At 37.3% G+C, this 19,144-nt stretch overlaps 1 non-coding gene across 1 annotated transcript; it reads left to right on the top strand.

Annotated features, from left to right (window-relative positions):
* Positions 1-11,209: 11,209 nt before the first annotated feature.
* On the top strand, positions 11,210-11,281 carry TRNAG-UCC (transfer RNA glycine (anticodon UCC)). The gene has a single exon. It is a non-coding gene; the product is annotated as a tRNA-Gly (tRNA).
* The last annotated feature ends 7,863 nt before the right edge of the window (positions 11,282-19,144 follow it).

Genomic DNA, 19,144 nt, shown 5'->3' with positions numbered 1-19,144 from the left:
CAGAGATATGGTTAATTATATTTTTTAGGTAAAGGTAACCTGACCTTACAGATATTAAGAATCAAATACAGGTGATCAAATGTTCTGTAAATTCACGCTTTAATAAGGATGGCATTTTAGGGGAGGTGGAATGTAGGAAGTGAACCTGTTTAGTACAAGTCCAGATGACTAAAACTTCTGAAGTCTGGTCTATATTTTATTTAATTTATGTCCTGTTAATTTTATGAGGATATTAAATGCTTTTGTTTTTGTTTTTGGTATTTCATTGTGTAGACTTCCTTAGGACAATTATACCATTTTCATTCTTCTTTTTTTTTCTTGTTGGCATTTATTTTTTCTTTGACTTATTTCTAAGGTTTTGGTTTAGTAATGACAGAATTACAAGTTAACCATTATTTCAGGGTCTAGGGAGCAATGGCACACTGTTGACACTGTGCTTGTTCTCACAGAAATAAACAGCAGAGTCAATAATTAGCTAGGAAGGCTTTCACTGATGTGATAGATGAGGCACCACATATCTGGCCGATATCTTCTACAAGCTGATCTATTATACTCTTTTTTTTTATTTTTTTTTTCCCCCAGGATGGAATTATAATATAAATAAACCTGCAAGCAAACTCATTTGAGGCCTTTTTAATACTTAGGAGTTAACAAGGTTTGACTCTATAATTTAGCCAACTTTGCAAACTTCTACCTAATTAAAATGAAATGGGCTGATGCAGAAAGTCTGAGAAAAAAAAAAAGCAAAAACAAGCTTCATATCTTATGTTCTCAACTCAAACCTAGACAAAACTTACCAAGTCAGGTATAAATTCTCCTTTGTGTTCCAGCTGTGACTAAAAAGCCAGATTAGAAATAAAGAATTTATCCCATGTGATGTAGAAATAAGGAAAAAGTGAAAGAAATAAGGAAAAGTGAAATTCAGATTTTCATGAAAACTGAAATGAACTGTTCTATTTCTCTTCACTGAGCAGAGTGACAGATGACATTGATTGTAGAGGCCCTATCCATCAGATTTAATGACCTATTGTTAAAACTGTTTAAGTATTGAACAATAAGACATATAGTCATCGTATTACAGCACTTTCCTCAGGAAAAAAAATTTCACCTGTAAGTAACAGGGAATAGAAGCCAGGAAATTGGGACTCTAGGAAAAATATCAATTTTAAAGTACTATAAGTGAAGGCAAAAGATGTATTGTTACCTGTGATTATACCTCTACAAGGTTATTCTATCTATTATAGCTGTAGGTGTTGTGTGAAATACTTTGTATTTTTTCCGCATAACAAAAGTGTAAATCTATTTGCAGCATAAAACTGGAGACAGAAATGGGTGGCTGTGGGGGAAAGGGGAGCCGATTTAGCTGGTGACTGTGTTACAATCAAACCTGATACAGCATAGAGTAACCTTACCAACAAAAGATTTTTGACATGTTGATAATGAAAAATGTCTTTATTATACTGAGGAGCAGATGATATTACCATCTGCACAAGTTTCAGGAGTATCACAGGCATCAGCAGGAATATGAAATTTTTACTCATATCATAAATCCCTCTGCTGTGCTTTGTTTTCTTTCCCTGTTCAGATTCATACCTTCATTTCTTGCTCCTGCTTCTAAAAGTAGTTTCAGTGAGATCTTAATAATTAAGCACTTTCTATGACCTTAATCTTATTTAATTTAGAATTTTTATTTATGGATGATATTATGTTTACTTCTTGGTAACTGATAGAGTTAAACAGCTCAAGTATTTTATTTTTCCAGTAGGTACATTTTGTTTCTGTAGTGGGTTAACCTTGGCTGGATGCCACGTTCCCACCGAAGCCACTTTCTCACTCCCTTCTTCAATTCGACAGGAGTCAGAAAATACCATGGATGGGTAAAGATAAGAGCAGGGAGAGATCACTCACCAATTGCCTTCACAGGCAAAACAGACTCGATTTAGGGAAATAATTGAATTTATTGCCACAGTAGGAAAATGGGTAGGATAATAATAAACCCAAATCTTAAAACACCGTTATTTTTCTTTCATTAATTTGTTTAATTTTGGTTTTGTTAGTTTCTGGGGTCTTTCTTTTTTTTTTTTTTTTTTGCATGTGTGGGGTTTTTTTTGTGTGTGTGGTTTTTGGGGTTTTGTTTTGCTTTGTTTTGTTGGGTTTTTTCCCCCTTTTTTGGCTTCTAAAGGAAAATAAATAATAGAATAATAGCCATTCAAAATATGATGACAATAGGACAAGTGTGTCCTGTGGTTTAAGCCTATTTAGTTAGTTACAGTTAGTCCCAGTGGAAATGAACTTTTTCCATTGTTTTCTCTTTTCTAGTTTCTTTTTTGATTATTTGATTTCATTTAGTTTCATGAATTTTCATTTTCTTCTGGCATTCTTACTCTTTCTCATGTTTTCTTTTGTATTTATTCAAGCTTTAGGAGTACAGTCTTGAGTATGTCAGAAAAAAGCTCAGCTTTTTAATGTTCTTGAAATACCTCTTTCTTCAGAATTACCCATTTTGTAGGAGTTTCACTTTTATCCACAGATTGCATCCTAGACAATTCTTTCCTATATATATTTTTTGACGGTTTATCTCTAAAACATTAATTAAACAATGCTTTTTCATTAGGCCTCCTTTTGTTTCCAGAATAATGAAGAAATTAAGTAAAAGGTCAGATGATAGAAGGTCTCTTTTGATTTTAAAAGATAATTGTCCTTCTAGAGGACAACACATATTTTCCTGCTAAGGCATGATTTTCAGGCTGTGTTGAGCACCTGCAGCTCCCTCTACCTTTGGAGGAATGTGTGCATAAGCAACTCTGAAAAATTAGTGCTGTGCCCTTCCATTGCACTTCTCCACCATGCCAAACACAACAGGAATCCACTGGAAGTGAAGGGATTTATCTTGAAACAGGTGCACACATAGATTCAGGAGGGAGGAAAAAGGGAATGTCTGTTAGCGTGCTTGCCCTCTTGATATTTCATCTAAGATTATATGAATTGTTCATTACATATTACCAATTTGCTGGCTATGGCTTATTTGGAAAAATGGCAGTAGATGATTCTAAATACAGACAGAGTGAAAAAAAAGTACAAGGAGGGAGTTAAAACTACGTAACAATGATTAAACCAAAACAACCCATATAATTTGGTACAGGAAAAATAGAGTAAAGACATCTTATTTTCAGTCCACAGTTTACTAGGGATTTGGTCAGTGCTTCTGAGTCTTTGTAAGGAATGATCCTAAATATGAGATATACTAGTCCTTAAGGTGAAAAATATTGCCAAAGAAAGCTTATTTTATCTGGAAAAGTCAGAAGTTGTTGCCTTGGCATTCAGGAATAGAACTGCAGACTCTGCACTGAGTGTCAAACAGCAAGAAAAAGAAAGAAAGGTCTACACAGCTCTCCCCACTGCCAAAATAGGCATGGCAAGAGGGAAGGTGGGGTGTCTTGAGAGAGAAGTGGTTAAAGCATCTGTTTTATTTTAACAGTTATTAAATTGACATGCAAGGAATAAAGAATTCAGAATGCCTTCATTAGAACTATTGGTTTGAAATCTATTTTCTTACTAGTAGAACTGTGTAGGAAAGAGTCTTTTCCTCTAGGATGTTTGTGAGACTTTCTGTCTTTGAAATCCAAGAGACTGATAAAAGGCATCAGTGTAAGGTGTATTGCACATTGTCAGCTAATACAGTCATGAGACCCACATATTTCCTTATAAAGATATCAGAAATGTGATGGTTTCAGAAACACTAATCTGGGTATGATAGAGCAATTAAAGAAAGTGAAACTGGTATGATTTGCCAGACCTTGCTTGAACTTGTCTTGGCCTGTTTTGTGTACTTTTCTTCTGTGTTAAGCCATAACATCTTTCCAAAGAGCAGCACACTGTTCCCTGATTTGCCTAACTTGTGCTTATCTTCCAGTAATATTTTATTTTGTATTTATAATATTTTATGATGTAACACTATTTTTTATACCTGCATTTTTAACAATTTTAATGACATACTAGTCATACAAAAATAATGTCTACTATTAAGTAGAGAATATGACATAGGAGAATGTTGACTCTGAGTTTTTTGAATGCTAATATAATTGGTATAACTGGACTATTAATTCTAACTTCTTGCATTTTATTCAGATTTTAGAAGAGCTAACAATAGATTCTTTCCTTAATATGTATGGCTTCCCATAAACAGAATTAGAAATTAACACATAAAAATTTGGTAACTTCAGTTACTAATAATGGTAATTCAAATCTACTATATAATACCAGATCTTAGGAAATCCCTATTTTTAAGCAAAGCAGCTGTGAGTCAACCTGATCTGCAGTGAAAATGAATTATGCTCATGCTCCATAGCACAATTTGCTTTTACAGATAATGGCCAATGCTTGAAGGACAAACAAACAATTCTGCAGCTCAGCTGATGTCTGATAACTTGGTGAACCAGACTAGCTAGAAGATTAGGTATCAAAGTAATCAAATTCTAATGACAACAATCAATTCAATAACAACAGAAAGGCAAGTAAAGGTATCCAGTGTACCCAAGTCTGTTCTATTAAGCATTTACTATTTATATAATGGAATGTTGGTATGACTTCTAATGTAATTTAATTTTTATACAATAAAACTCCAATTTAAGAACTATTCAAAAGTCTCTAAAGAAAGTTTTGATTAAAATAATGTAATTACCAGCACAGAAAGCTACATTAGCATAAGCAAATCTCAGAGCAGCTGTCGTACTTCAGATGCAGAGTATTGAGCTGAAAAACTTTAATTCCAAATTGACTTGCACAGAAATTGACACTTAGATAATAAAAGACATTAATTATGAGTGATAAAATTATTTTTGTGCACTTATGTTTATAAATTCAGTCTTAATCACTCCTACCAATATTAAGACAGAGCTGTAGAATTGTCTTTCCTGAATGGCAGCAAGAATTGTAAAAAATAAAAACTTTTCCCTCTGAGTATGTATTTTGAACCATTTTTTTTTATAGCAAGCTTGCCCAGCTGTGCAGGGCTGGGAGTCAGAGTTTGATGATCCCTGTGGATCATCAGGATATTCTATGATTCTAAAATGACTAAGCCTGGCAGTCCTGACCAGGGATAAGTCGTATCACACAACACACATCCTAGACCTCAGATAAAAGTCATTGAAAGTCAAGCACAAAGAAACATCCACAATCACCTTAAAAAGTGCTCCCCGTTTCCATAGAAGTCAATTTCTATATGGAAGTGCAAGAATCAAGTGGCTTAATTGCTCATTTTTCTGTGAGCCTCTGGGATAGCGAATGTTAGTTTATTTAATGCATAAATACTCCAGAGTAATTTCCCCCTATTTATTTTCCACTAGTGCATCAATCATACTCATTTGACAGGGCTCTGGAAAGCATAATCTTTTGGACTGACCATAAAAAATGAAATATGCCAACTTTTTCAGAAGGTGATGGGAAAAAAGAAATCCCTACACACCTAAATGAAAACACCCTGTTACGCATATTTCTATGTGCACATTTTCCTAAAGATTCAGAATTTAGTAATTCCCTGTTATTCCTCTCCCTTTCAGCTCCCAGAAAGATGGAGATGGAGTAAAACAGAATCTTAGACTCCAGAACAATGTTTAATGTCCAGCATTATATAGCAAAAATGAATTATATAGCAAGGATAAACAGATTATTTCTGTAGCCAAAATCAATCAAGATAACCTAGTCTAAAACAAAAGCAGAAACTTCTCCCTTACAAGAGACAGTAAGAAAGAAAGGGATAAAATAAAGTGACAAAATAAATCTGGATGGTTTTTTATGGTTCTGAATTTTTCTGCTATTAAAAAAAAATGAAATCCTATTCTCAATCAGGTCTTTGTGTTCAGCCTTCACAGTCAAATCTTCCAGTGATGTCTTCTAAAGTTGGGTGAAGGCTATGGGTGTGCCCTTTATTGCTTAAAAAACATGCCAAGAAACAGGAAACATGCCAAGAAAAGAAGGAATGGGAAAGGAGTATGCTGGAAGGTAAAAAATAAAAGGAAAAATAGCCTACTGAATCCTTGAATGTCTTTAATAACATATGACACCAACTATGTACATGACTTGTACATCTGTAGAAATAAAGAGGCTCTTTCACTACTCTTGTCAGTTACTGTGTCTATAAATCTGATCATCTAGAACAGATATTGGTATGGAAAGGATGTGCAAATTGTTAAAGGATGTTAAACCTTCCTACTAAAGAACTTCAGATGGGGTTAGTAAATCTGGAAGAGTGACAGGAGGGTGTGAAGCTGCCTTCTTGAATAAACCATTTTGCTTTGAAGGGGAAAAAAAACCACCTTATTTCTAATAATCCTCTTTATTTGGGGTTGGATTTTTAAAAATATTTGCATTATTCTCATGCAATAGAGAATATTAAGCAACTACTGTTTCCTTGAAGTACCATAAAGAGCCCATAAAGGTCTGCTTGATTGAGCAGCTAATTTCCAAATATTAAATAATTTTGTTACTCCTGGAAACATCAAAATCACTGCTGGATGGCTGGTACCCAGTCTGCCCTAAAATTTCAATATCCCTACATTAGTAAACCGCAAAAATTGTCTTCCTAGGTGATATCTCAAAGTAACATAACAGCCAATAGAACCATTCAGACTGTAAGAAAGTAGGAGTTGTCGTTTTATGACTCATCATTTCTATAAAAATCTGTCTGTATTAAAGCCACCATGTGTAAAACTTTTGAGCTAACTACTATTTTTAACACTGATAGAAAGAGGTCCATCCAGAAAGTGACTTATCAGCTTATTTTAGACACTTAACCAAGGCTGTGATGGCCTTGGAGATGAACCTGAAACGAACCATTCCCCAAGATGCCCATGCAGATTCCTACACAGCACCCCAGCCTCTGGAGCCAAGTGACTGCATGAAAAAATCTCAGTTCAGGTTTTCATTAAACTTCCGATCCCCTGATAATTCAAATAAAAGCTAAAGAACAAAACCAGTAATGGCTTAGGAATAATTTATTTATTTATTTTATTTTTTATCAAATTTGCTAGGTTTTCAGTTGATTTCATCATCAGAATAATTAGAAAGAAGCTGACTGCTGAGTTCTTTATTTTAGCTGTACTGTGCCAGCCTCGTTGGTGCTTCCCTGCATCTGATATAGAGATCTCTCCTTCAAATTAGGAATAATATTTCTCAGGAAATATTTTTATTTTTTCCAAGTTAACAGCTATCTATTTATTAAATTATTATGAAATTTGCATAGACCAAGAATCTTATTGCTTGCCATTAAAGTTTAGTTACTTATTAATAGAGGAAAAGAATACTTGGATTATTTTTAACAGGTCAGACAAATTACTAGGTGTTAATAAAAATCCTCTGAGATGATCATGAGAAATTATAGTGTTTCTAATATTTTATACCAAGTCCAAAAACATAAATTTTTTTTTAAGAAGGGAAGAAGTAATTTATGACAGTTAGAAATGAAGGCAACTAAGCTACAAATGAAGGCAACAAGCATTAAAAATGTTAAACAATATTTGCAAGACTTATTGATGGACAACAAGAAGTCAGGAATTTTGAAATGCCATCTTTACAGTCTCTTCTAAAGTATTTGTAAATTTGAGTAGTTGTCTTTGATAAATAAGTATTTATGTATATGTTACCTTTATTTTATGTTGACTACTGATCACTCATGGAGATTGACCTTGATAGAAAGGATATAACTAACTATGTGAGCACTTTGACCGGAGAACAGCATTTCATGAAACTGAAATCAGTAACTGACAGAATCAGTTTATGTATAAAAGAATATTAATCATGAGAAAGGTAAGATTTTCAAGAAAAAGCCCTATAAATGTGGGCTATTATTTTTCATTAAACTTTTACTTGTCTGATCCTAAGTAAATTAGTTCTAAAACATTTTTTAAAGTTTTTTATTTTTATTTTTATTGCTGCATAAGGTCTGAATGCGACTTTTGAACAGCTTCCAGAGGATCAAATATTTGTAATGTTTGCCACATATTTAGGAAGTTTTTTTTTGGCCAAAATTTAGATGCCTTTAATTTGAAGATTTCTTTTCCAGAGAAGTTGATAAAACTTGTAATAGGTAATAGACATCTTGTGTTCCTATGGTAGCATGGAAGAGTTTTGAAATCTCCTGGAATACATTGTTCTTCCTTTCAAACTTTTTCTCTGATAAGGACTGAGGAATCTTTTGGACCGACAGTATAACCATGTATTTCTTCCAGACTAACTAAACTGAAATCTGGACTCTGTGAAGAATCTTATTGCCAGAAAACTGGACAAATTTAGTGCTGGCAAGACATCAGTTTTATTATTTTTTTTTATTTTAATATCTTCTAGATTCCTACAGGCTGCAGATCTGCACCTCATCAATTATGCAATTAGCCAAGGCCTTGAGCTGTAAACCAAAAGCAAATGTAGCATGGCCAGGTCCTCAGCAATGGCAGAGGTCACCAGCAGTGAGCAAGGCATGTCCCCTGCCAGAAAAGCTGTGATACTGCACCTGCCCAGAGCAGCCTTTGAAGCAAGGGTTAATGGAGAGGTTAGCGTGGTGATGCACTGAAGATGATATTGCTGCAAAACCAGTCACAGGTGAAACTCATTTGGTGCAAGCCCCAACAAAGAAAACCTTTAATAAGAAAGCAGAGAGTGTGTCATTACGTGTGCAATTGGAACCATTTTAATTATGCCATGGTAAAATACTGCCTCTCAGCCATAAGCTGTGTGATGTAGACTCACAGTCAACAGATTTGTTGCCTAGTGAATTAAAACCAGATTAGGAAATGCTACCATTGCTCATTCTTTGTGTTCTGGTAAAATATAATAAGGGTTGATTTGATCTGCTTGTTCATCAAGTGCTACTGGAACCTGTGTGCCTGTGTGTGTGAGAGAGAGAGGGAGGCAAAACAAATAATCAGGACGAATTTCATGCAGAGCCCCTCATTTGGCAGTGTGTGTCTATTACCTGAAGAGGGCTTTGCATTTGAAACTGGAACACTGATGTCAGATTTCAACACATTTCCAGGTGCTTACAGATGTCCAGAAGTGTTTCTAGAATTCCTTAAGCAGGATAAGACTATTCTGACTTTGGGAATGTGGCCCTCTGACTTTATCTGCAAGTTTTGGTGCTTAAATACTTTAGGAATCTCAGCTTTATGAGCTGAGATGCAGGTGGCTGCCTTTCAGAGATCAGCTTAGCCTGTCCCACTTCTCTGCCCTGTTCAACCCACACACTTCAATTTCCAGCTTTCTCAGAGCTGGCAATCCTTATTCAGTCCTTTTTCTCAATTCAACAGGGACCCATCTCTCTTTCCAGTTCTATCACACAGTTTTAAAATCACCTTTTTCATTCTGTAATACCTTAAAATACAGGATGGTGAGTTCACAAAGAAGATACAGGTAATACTAGAAGCTGAAGGAAGAGAAATATCATTCTTATAAGAGCATCCACACTTCCTCCAGGCTGACTTCTTCACTAAAATGATTCAAATTTCCTCAACAGTAATCGTTTTCAAATGTTTGTGTGCAGAATTTCAGGTTCCGTGGAGTTTTTCTGTGAGGGAGTGTATAAAGAATAACCATTTTGATGATTGTTAAACCATACTCTTCTGTAATGTTGGAAATAACTCTCACAAGGCTTACATTTACTATCTATGCCTTTACTAGAAAATATTTATGGTGCCTACAGATTAGTAGAAAAACATGCAAATCATTACAGTAAGGTATGTATTTTTCAAAAGTGATTATGATCAGTGAGTCTGGTGTGTCCCATTTGAGCTTCCACAGAAAATGTGGTTCCCAAAAGCAATGGTTTGCTGTTCATGCAGCACATGGCTGAAGTGTGAGTTTGCACAGCAATCCATGCGCTCTGCATGTCCCATGCAGTCAAAATAGACTCTGCAGATACTAGAGGCTTCAGCAGAACCCTCTCAGTTTATTTTGTTAAATCTTAGTTATAAATACACTTAACAGTATGTCCTCATGACCTGTTTGCAGAGGATTCCAAATAGGATCACGGCTGCGTTTGCTGACTTTTAAAGTAAAATATGATAAGAAAATGAGAGAAGACTTGATATCTTTACTACTGTGTAGCTCTGCATGACAGATCTTCATTTAAGGTTGCCAAAAATTTCATCTATACCAACACTTGTAAAATGGTCAGAATATGTACAGGCCTGGGGGAGCTGCTATGGAACAAGTCATTACTCAGATGTCAAGTGACAGAAAGGGTCAGGATCGATGGATATCTGGGCAATATTAGCTCTTACAGCTTTTCTGATTACCTCTGCAGGAAGCTGAAGACAGAGGATTTGAGAATGAAAGAGACATGAAGGTCTCTCTGCTTAGGACCTCTCTGCTAGCACAGGATAGTTTCCACCACAAACTTGCTGAGATTCCTGCATGTTAAGAGCCACATCTGTTTGTAAACAGGACATTCTCAGAAGTAAAATCATGGATGCCCTAGAATGCCCTGGGTTATTCATAGGATATCCTCATACAATGTGAGTTTTTTGAGATTTTGTTCTTCTAAAATAGTTTGTTGGCTCTATCCACTGTAGTAGAAAACTATTCACTACACATTATGTCACAAAAATGTATTCAAGTTTGGGATTCGGCACTTCAGGGCTGTGTTTCAGATAACCTTCTTTCAAATATCAACCTTTTGCAACTTTATTTAGTTTATTTTCAGCTGTATTTTCCATGTAATATTAAGTTGCTTTGGGTGATACTGAGAAGACAAAAGCAGCAGTTGATGGAAAGGATAATATAACTTTTTCTACCTAATTTTTTAGACATGAGATATAAATCTCATCTTCAACATTAATGCTGGAAAGACTATTTCTTTTATTAATAAAGAGGATGCTTATTTCATCAGATGTGCACTGTCAGCCAGCCTATTTTTTCCAATTGTTCTATTATCCACAGTCCACTTTCAGAAGGTTTTAGTCCTTCTATCTGGAATTTATTTTAAACCAATCAGGACGCTGGAAACATTTCACTAGACAATACCTTGGGGTTTTTTCAGTGTTTATAAACAAACAAACAAACAGTCTTCTAATTTTCTAGTAGCCTTGGCAGCCGTGGGGAAAACTGGAACGCCTCCCTCAGTAGCTCTGAGAGGGCAGGCAGTGAGTGCTGTGGGTGAGAGGAGAACGGAGAGGAGCAGGGGAGGAAGGAGCAGGGCGAGCAGGGAGGCTCCATCACCGCGGCGTTGGTGGTATAGTGGTGAGCATAGCTGCCTTCCAAGCAGTTGACCCGGGTTCGATTCCCGGCCAACGCAGCTTCGTTTTGACGCCGTTCCCAGCGGGGTGTAGGAGGCGCTGCCATCCATCCTCCCATCGCTCCATCCCTCCGTGCGCAGGGATCACTGGTGCGGGAGAAGCGGGACCTGGGGAAGTTCAAGGGGGACGGCCCGGCCGGGGCGGGGGGCAAGATCTGGGGATCAGGGTGGGGATCCCACGTTGCACAAGACAGCAAAGATGTCTCTGCCAGAGTGAGAGCTGGGGGGTGACCGTGGTTTCATTGCACGCGGAATTGTCCCCAGGTAAAGGGAGCTTCCTGGAGCAGTGTCCAGGTCTGTCCAGTTCTGGAGAGGCCCGGGAATTCTGGAGAACAGTGAAAAGGCAACAACAAGGATGGTTGGATGGAGACTGTGGCATTTCTGCTGTGAAGAAAGAAGGGAGGGCAAAGAGGAGGAATCTTATTAATATGAGAAAACATCTGAAGGCAGGGTGCAAACAGAATAGTGCCAGGCCTTGCACACTGGTGCCCAGTGCCTGGGCAAAAGCGAATGGGCACAAACAGACACATGGAAGGTGCTCTCTGGACATCGGGAAACACTTTTTCATTATGAGGATCACTGAGCACTGGCACAGATTGCCCAGAGAGAAGCTTGTGTAGTCTCCATCCTTGGAGATTCTCAGAAGTTGTCTGGACATGGTCCTGGGCAACTAAGTGCTCCTGCTACTGCATCAGGGTCGAGCAGACGGCATCCTGGGGTCCTTTACAAGCCCAGCCATTCTGTCACTGTGTGACAAGCCAAGCAGTCCAGCCAAGGCGAGAACTGAGGGCAGAGCACCACACAAGATGTTAATGATTTCTCTAGGAGTGGGAACAGCGCCAGGAGGTGGGCTCAGGAAGGCAACCTAGGGAAGGTGTGTTACTCCAGCAGAACTAGAGCAGTGCATTTGGGCTATGATTCACTACACAGGCAGTAGCTGGTGCCTTCAGATGATTCATCAGAGTTAAGCACCTCCCAAGAAGACTCTGTCTGAGTTCCCAGTCAAGTCTCTGAGAGGGCCAACCAGTTTTGGTGATGCAATTAATCACCATCAATCTCATGGCTGAGAATATTGTTATGCTTGAAACCAGACTCTTGACAACTGTTTCAGAGAAAATGTTCTGTCCCAAAGCAATTTTGAAATAATTTCTATTATGTTTCCAAAGGCTGTTTGTATGACAATTGGAGACAAGACCTACTCACACGGTAGGCTGCAGTGAATGGAAGAAAATGCAATTATAATGAATGTTCAGTTCTTTTGTTTCAGCCTCTCTCTTTTTTTTCTTCCTCAAGTGGGAGAAAATGCACTCATAGATTTATAGAAATCAAAAGAAGGAAATGGCTAAAGGAGTTGAGCTAGCCCAATGAGAAGTTCTAGCCATTTGCACTTCACAGCTAATAATGTGTAAAGACTAGAGCTCCTAGGATGAATGGAGAATGGGAGATAGAGACTATGAAAATGTAGTTTTAATAGACCAGATAGATTAACCAAAAGGTTGATATGTGGAAGAGGATAGAATCCTCTGTCCTTCTAAAAGAAAAGAAGTTCTGGAAGTAGTGGGTGGGTGCAATTCCAGCAGGAGACAAGGGACTGAAATTTAAACCAGAGGGGTTTTACCTGCCCAGATTCTCATTGTAACTCTTTGGTTACTAAACTAGTAAACCTAAGCTAATGGGTCAAAATGATTAGTTGCCCTACTTGAATCATATTGGACTACTACAGGGAAAAAAAAAATAAAATAAAAATTACTTGTTTATATAAGCCTGGATCCAACTAGAGGGTAAACCTTCACATTCAAGTCTAGGAAATGCTCCAGAATGAGCAGCTGAACCACCAGCACAAGGGATGCTCCACTTCAGGGCAAAGCCAGTGGCTGCATGGAGCAAGCAAGGCATCACACTCTGTAGCGCATGGGTTACTCCAGGTCCATTAACAGCCACTCAACTTCAGGCTTTAGACTGAGCTCTCAGGTGACAGGTGAAAAGGGAGACAACAACAACATGAAAACTGCAAGAGGGATTTGGACTGTGTCCTACATGCCCACAAATTAGAAGTCAAAAATCTATATATATACTTGCCCTTGTAGCAGTTCTCATAGATAGATATGACTGCGCTTGCCAGATGTGTTTCTTACAGTTTCTTATACCAGTGGTTTTCTGTAGTAAATGGAAATAAAAAACTTAGTATTTTCTCATGGCTTAAAGGCAGTAACTTTGCTGAAACCTGTAAGCTATGACATGCTTCTGGTTTTTTAAATTTTTACTGCAAGGAAGGCAGTGATACGTTTTGTTGTTTGGCTCTGTTTTGACACTTCAGTTGGAACTGTGCAAGGTCTTGAGATGTCCTTGTAGTGTGCACAGTGATAGCATTCCATGCTAGCAATAATCAATTAGTAGGGTCTCACAGCTGATTAGCAGTGACCTCTAGGGCAGCTTTGCAGTCAGCTCCCAAGAAAGATACAATGACATTTCAGAAGCAGGATGAAAACATGCTCACATTCAGATATAACTTCATTCATAGAATTGTATCTTAGAACCAGAGTATCACAGACTAGGCTGGGTTGGAAGGGACCTTAAAGATCATCTGGTTCAAACAACCTGTCATGGACAGAATCTCCCTTCACCAGACTGTTCCAGGACCCATCCAACCTGGCCTTGAACACTTCCAGGGGTGCAGCAACCATAACTTCTCTGGGCAACCCGTTCCAGTGCCTCACCACTCTCAGAGTAAAGATTTTTTTTCTAATTTATAATCTGCAGCAATCACTCTCCCTTGTCATGTCACTGTATGCCCTTGTAAATATTCCTCTCTGTATTTCTTTTACTTAGTTGTCTTTGATTTATTCCTGCTTTTGAGTACAGGGAAAGAATTTACCTATTGCTATTATGGATGGCTTAAAAACAGAAGGAAGAACTTTTCAATAGCATCTGCTTCCTGTCCACTTACTCATTGCAGGAGCACAATATTTAATATCAATAATAAATTCTCTACAAAATTTGCAGCACTCTTCTTAAAAAAAAAACAAAAAAAACCAAAAGTCCTTGAGCTTTCCATCCACAATAATCTGAGCTTTGATATTTTAAATATGAAACACATTTAAACTATTTTTTTAAAAAAAACCTGCAATTGTTTAAACAGTTAATATGCTAACTGATAATTCTACTGCTTTGTTCAGCTTCCTGTTCTAGTTCTGTGTATTCACATTTTGACATTTGTTTTGCAATTAATTTGTATAATTTTAGAGTATAAAGCAGATGCATTAATTTCGTGCTTCCTGCACACTTAATGAAAGTTAAGTGTAAAAATACTGAGGATCCTGGACTTGCACATACTTGGTGCTCAAAGAAAACAGGGAGGGAGGGAGGGAGGACACATATATACACCCTCATGCCTTTCTGAGTGAATGATTTGACTTACATAGCCATAGCATTCTTTCTGAAAAATGGATAATAACACAGTATATACTATTTTTTTCCGTTTCTTTTCTTTTTCTCCTCAAATAGACTCAGGTAGTCTTTATGCTCTAGCATACTTTTGGACTATCCAGAAGGAAAAATATACTTCCAAGAATCTGATGAGAATTCCATTAACACACATCTTGGCCTTAGACTTCTTTGAACATCAAAGTAAGCTACAAGTTAATTCTCTTGCATCCAGCTGCATTTTGTGGTATGCTCATCATATTGAGGAGACCCTTTTCTGTTTCCATCTTTCACTGCTTATGTCAAACAGTTTACAGAGAGGCAATATAAATTCAGAGAGAGTGCTAGGAATGCCATCAATGAGTTTGGGAGTTTACATTGTGTTTGTGTGAGGTCACTGCATGTTGTCTTCAATGATCAATGGCCTAGTGAATGCTTTTAAAGCCAGGGGCTACCCTCTGTGTCTTTAGTTACTCCATGTTAGGTTATGTTTTATTAGAAGGGCTCAGGCAATTCTTCTCTTGCATTTTTTTATAATGGATTTGTGACTGTTCAGTGTTTTTTTGTGGCATTTCCTTGTACTCATAACAAGAAGTCAGGTGACCAATAAGATAAATGATATTTAACCTAGCGGTGACAGATATAGCAGAGGTGAAAAGGTTATATCTATTAATAAACAAAGTTTGAAAGCCTTTTAGCACCATCTTTCACTTCACGCTTATCTGACCTTTTGCACAAGATGACTTTCACAGGCTTATTACGAGAGGGGGAAAAAAATCAACTATTTTTTGTGGTTTTTTTCTTTGTTTTCTTTTTTTTATTATTTAAAAAAAAATAAATTTATCATTAAGAATTTCAAGTTGTCTTCCTGAATGAATGAATGAATGAATGAATGAATGAATGAATGAATGAATGAATGAAGTGCTGGTGGTACTGCAGATGGGATTTCACTTGGATGAAAAAATATGGTAGGTTTATTTTGGTCCCAGTGGGTGCTGACATTTTCACCCACTTATCTCTGATTTATTCAATACTTGACAATCCCAAAAAAGTGATGCATTTTGCCTGAAGGCCCTGTAGGTGAGGCAGGTTGACATATGCTTTTTTTCTGTTAAGGGGGTAATCTCCTCTGCAATCCAGTGGGTGAAGCAGGGGGAAATGGAAAGGGAAAATGTTCATGAGAAGGATTTTTCTTTATTTTTTTTTTCAAAATTCCTTATATTTCTTGTATAAAATAACCCTTAGAATTTACTTCATATGAATGCAGCCTTTAAAGGTCAATGTCTAGTGATCCATAATAATCCACAGGTTGTTAAAAATAAAATTTGTAGCATGGTATAAAGCTAAAAATAATCTGGGATATTTTAAAATAATTGTTTATTTTAACTTCTATGCTAATAAAAATATTCAGAGCATACATAGATAGACTATATGGCTTAAGATCAGGTGGAAATATATTTTATAATTCTACACTTAGCCAAATCCAATACACCTCATAGACCTCTAAGATCACCAAGTTTTGTTCAAATACCATCATGTCAACAAAGCCATATCTAGAAGTGACATGTCTACTTGTCTTTTGACAAGTTTGACTTGTTTTAACTTCTAGAGACAGTGACCCACCCACTTCCCTGGGAAGCCTGTTACAATACCTAGCCACCTTTTAGCAAAATTTCTTTTCCTAATATCCAACCTGAACCTTTCCTGACATAACTTGAGGCCATCTTCTCTTGTCCTATCACTACTTGTCTGGCTCACCTTTCTGCAACCTCCTTTCAAGAAGTTGTACAGAATGACAATGTCGCTCATCAGCCTCCTTTTCTCCAGGCTAAACAACTTCCCTTGGCCATGCCTCATAGCATTTATGTTTGAGACTCTTCACCAACTTCACTGCCCTTCTCTGGACACACTCCAGCATCTCAGGAGAGCCCAAAACTGGACATAAGACTTAGGGTATGGCCTCATCAGTGCCAAGTACAGGGGGAGCATCACTGCCCTGGTCCTGCTGACCACAAGCCAGGTCCTGCTGGTACAAGCCAGGATGCTACTGACCTTTTTGGCCACCTGGGCAAACTCTAACTTATGTTCAGCTGGCTGTTGACCAGCACACCCAGGAGCTTCTCTGCTGGCAGTTTTCCAGTCACTCTTCCCCCTGCCTGGGGTTGTTGCTACCCAAGTGTAGGACCTGTCACTTCTCCTTGTTTAACCTTGTACAATCGCCTTGCCCACTGGTCCAGCCTGTCCAGGCTGGTCTGGATCTCAGGGTCTGAAGTTTAGTTTTGTGCTGTAGCACAGACAGATCCTGATCGTAAACTAAGTGTGATTAATATCGGCAAATTACCAGTAAAAATCTGATCCCTCATTTCTGGGTCATCTGTGAAACTCTAAGTTGAGGAATCCAAGTGAAAGAAGAATGAGTGAGGTATGGTCATAATATCTTGTTTCAGGGATTAATCCTGTGAGGAAGACCAGTGTCCCACCACCTCAGCTAAGAGAGCACACAGGAGTTTGCCTTTTTTATATCTTGAGGAGAAGAACCTTGTGTTCCCAGCTAGCATTTGCAATGCTTTAGGTGCACTTGAAGCTAAAACTGAGGAAACTCATCTATACCTGGCTGAAGAAATGTACTCCCAGGGAGCACAGAATTTCATTCCATAGCATGAAGCATCAGCTACCTCAGTAACTAATCTGATCTCCAACCTATGGATATCTGGGATGATGTGTCTTCTTGCCTAATGTCAACATGTACAGAATGAGAAATGCCAGGAAGGTTGTTTCTTCTACAATTGGCTGTACTAAAACTCCTACCCTTTTAGCTATATAGTAGTTCATTTTGACTGGAAATCAGTTGATGGTTTTTTGAAAAGTGAAATAAATTTTATCAGATTTCTGCTTATCCTTGTCTCATTTTAGTTTAGGGGTGAAAAACAAGTGAAAATTTTGACTTTTTTTAAAATTTATTCCCATTTTTCTTGTAGACATCTATAATATAGAAATGCTAATTGGAGAATAAGGTCATCTAGAAGAAAGAAACATTAATTAATGTTTTATTACCTTAAGGATTATAATTTTCATAGTCATGGAAAGATAAATAGTGGTTTAGAATGACATAATGTGTCACCAACTGCCTGATAGAAACAATCAGTAGCACAAAGAAAGCAGAAATCCTAAATTTCCACTTCATACTTCTGCTCCACATTTATGTTCTTTTTCATCTGAGGCTGTCAAACTACTTCAGAGCTGTTAAAGTTAAGCAGCATAATCCATTTTCCAACAGCACAAGAGCAGAACTGACTGCTGATGTACCCCATTAATTTAGCTGCCTAGGGCCTGATCCAAGTCTCCTTCCTTTAAGTCAAACAACACACAGCCACGGACTATTGGAAATTGGCTGGCACCAATAGCTGCATGCAAAACCCAAACAGGAAATTCTGTTCTCTCTGTTCTGCATGCTCAGCGAACCCTAATATGGATCCCCATTTAAGAAACACGTTAACATATTGCTCAATTAGCAATTATTTTTCATTCCGTCCCAGAAAGTAATGTTTTATTCTCTCCTGATAAATAAACTGACTGATATGTCTAGATGGTTTTCCAGAGAAATAAATACCTCTTCCATTATTTTATCTATGTTTCTATCTGATGCTTCACAACAGTTCAAGTATAATAACTAGGATAGTGCTCTTTCCAGACTTGTACTGAGTGTTCAAGTAGCTAAGAAAAGGAAACATGAAATCAGGATTTATGTGACCTAGATGGCAAATGATCATTTTTTTTTAGATCAAAACAACCCAACCAAAACCCACAGTGTGCTTAATTGTTTCATATTCCCAGTCACAGCACTGCTTTGTGGCACAAATTTCTCCGACACTTCAGACTGTTCCAAAGCAAACATCACATTAATCCTTAGATCCTTTGCTCATTCTCTTATCTGTTCATTGGAACTGAGACATTTCTGTGCTCACACAAGAAGAATAGGAGCATAAATAATGCCATTGTCAAATAATTCTCATTTCTCTTTGAGAATTCTTGATAATTCTAGAAAATCTTGAAGACAGTGACCCTTGGTAGCTGACATTGAGAAGGCAGCATTGGGAAGCTGACATGAAGAGCAGCATGTTCTGTCATCAGGAATTTCTTACTTCCAGAATCTGAGCTTTGGGTGCACAACACCATATTTAAAAGAAGTTTCTGTAATTTCCTTATATTAATAAATAATTTTATATTATTACAGTTTGACTTTAGAACAAACTGTTGATGACTAAAACTTGTACTCTGCAAGTGTTAATGAGCATGGAGGTCTTCTTGGAAATTCATCAATTGGAAATGAAAAAACATTTTTCTTAAATGAAATTATATTTATTTGAAAGGAAAAAAAACCCACATGTTGGGTTAGGTGCTTCTACAGCTCCTATTACCATAAAGTTAGAGCAATTTAAA

Source organism: Poecile atricapillus, chromosome 2, assembly GCF_030490865.1.
Source record: "Poecile atricapillus isolate bPoeAtr1 chromosome 2, bPoeAtr1.hap1, whole genome shotgun sequence".
NCBI lineage: Eukaryota > Metazoa > Chordata > Aves > Passeriformes > Paridae > Poecile > Poecile atricapillus.
Note: the sequence above shows the minus strand (reverse complement) of the source record. Positions and strands in the feature narration are given on the sequence as shown.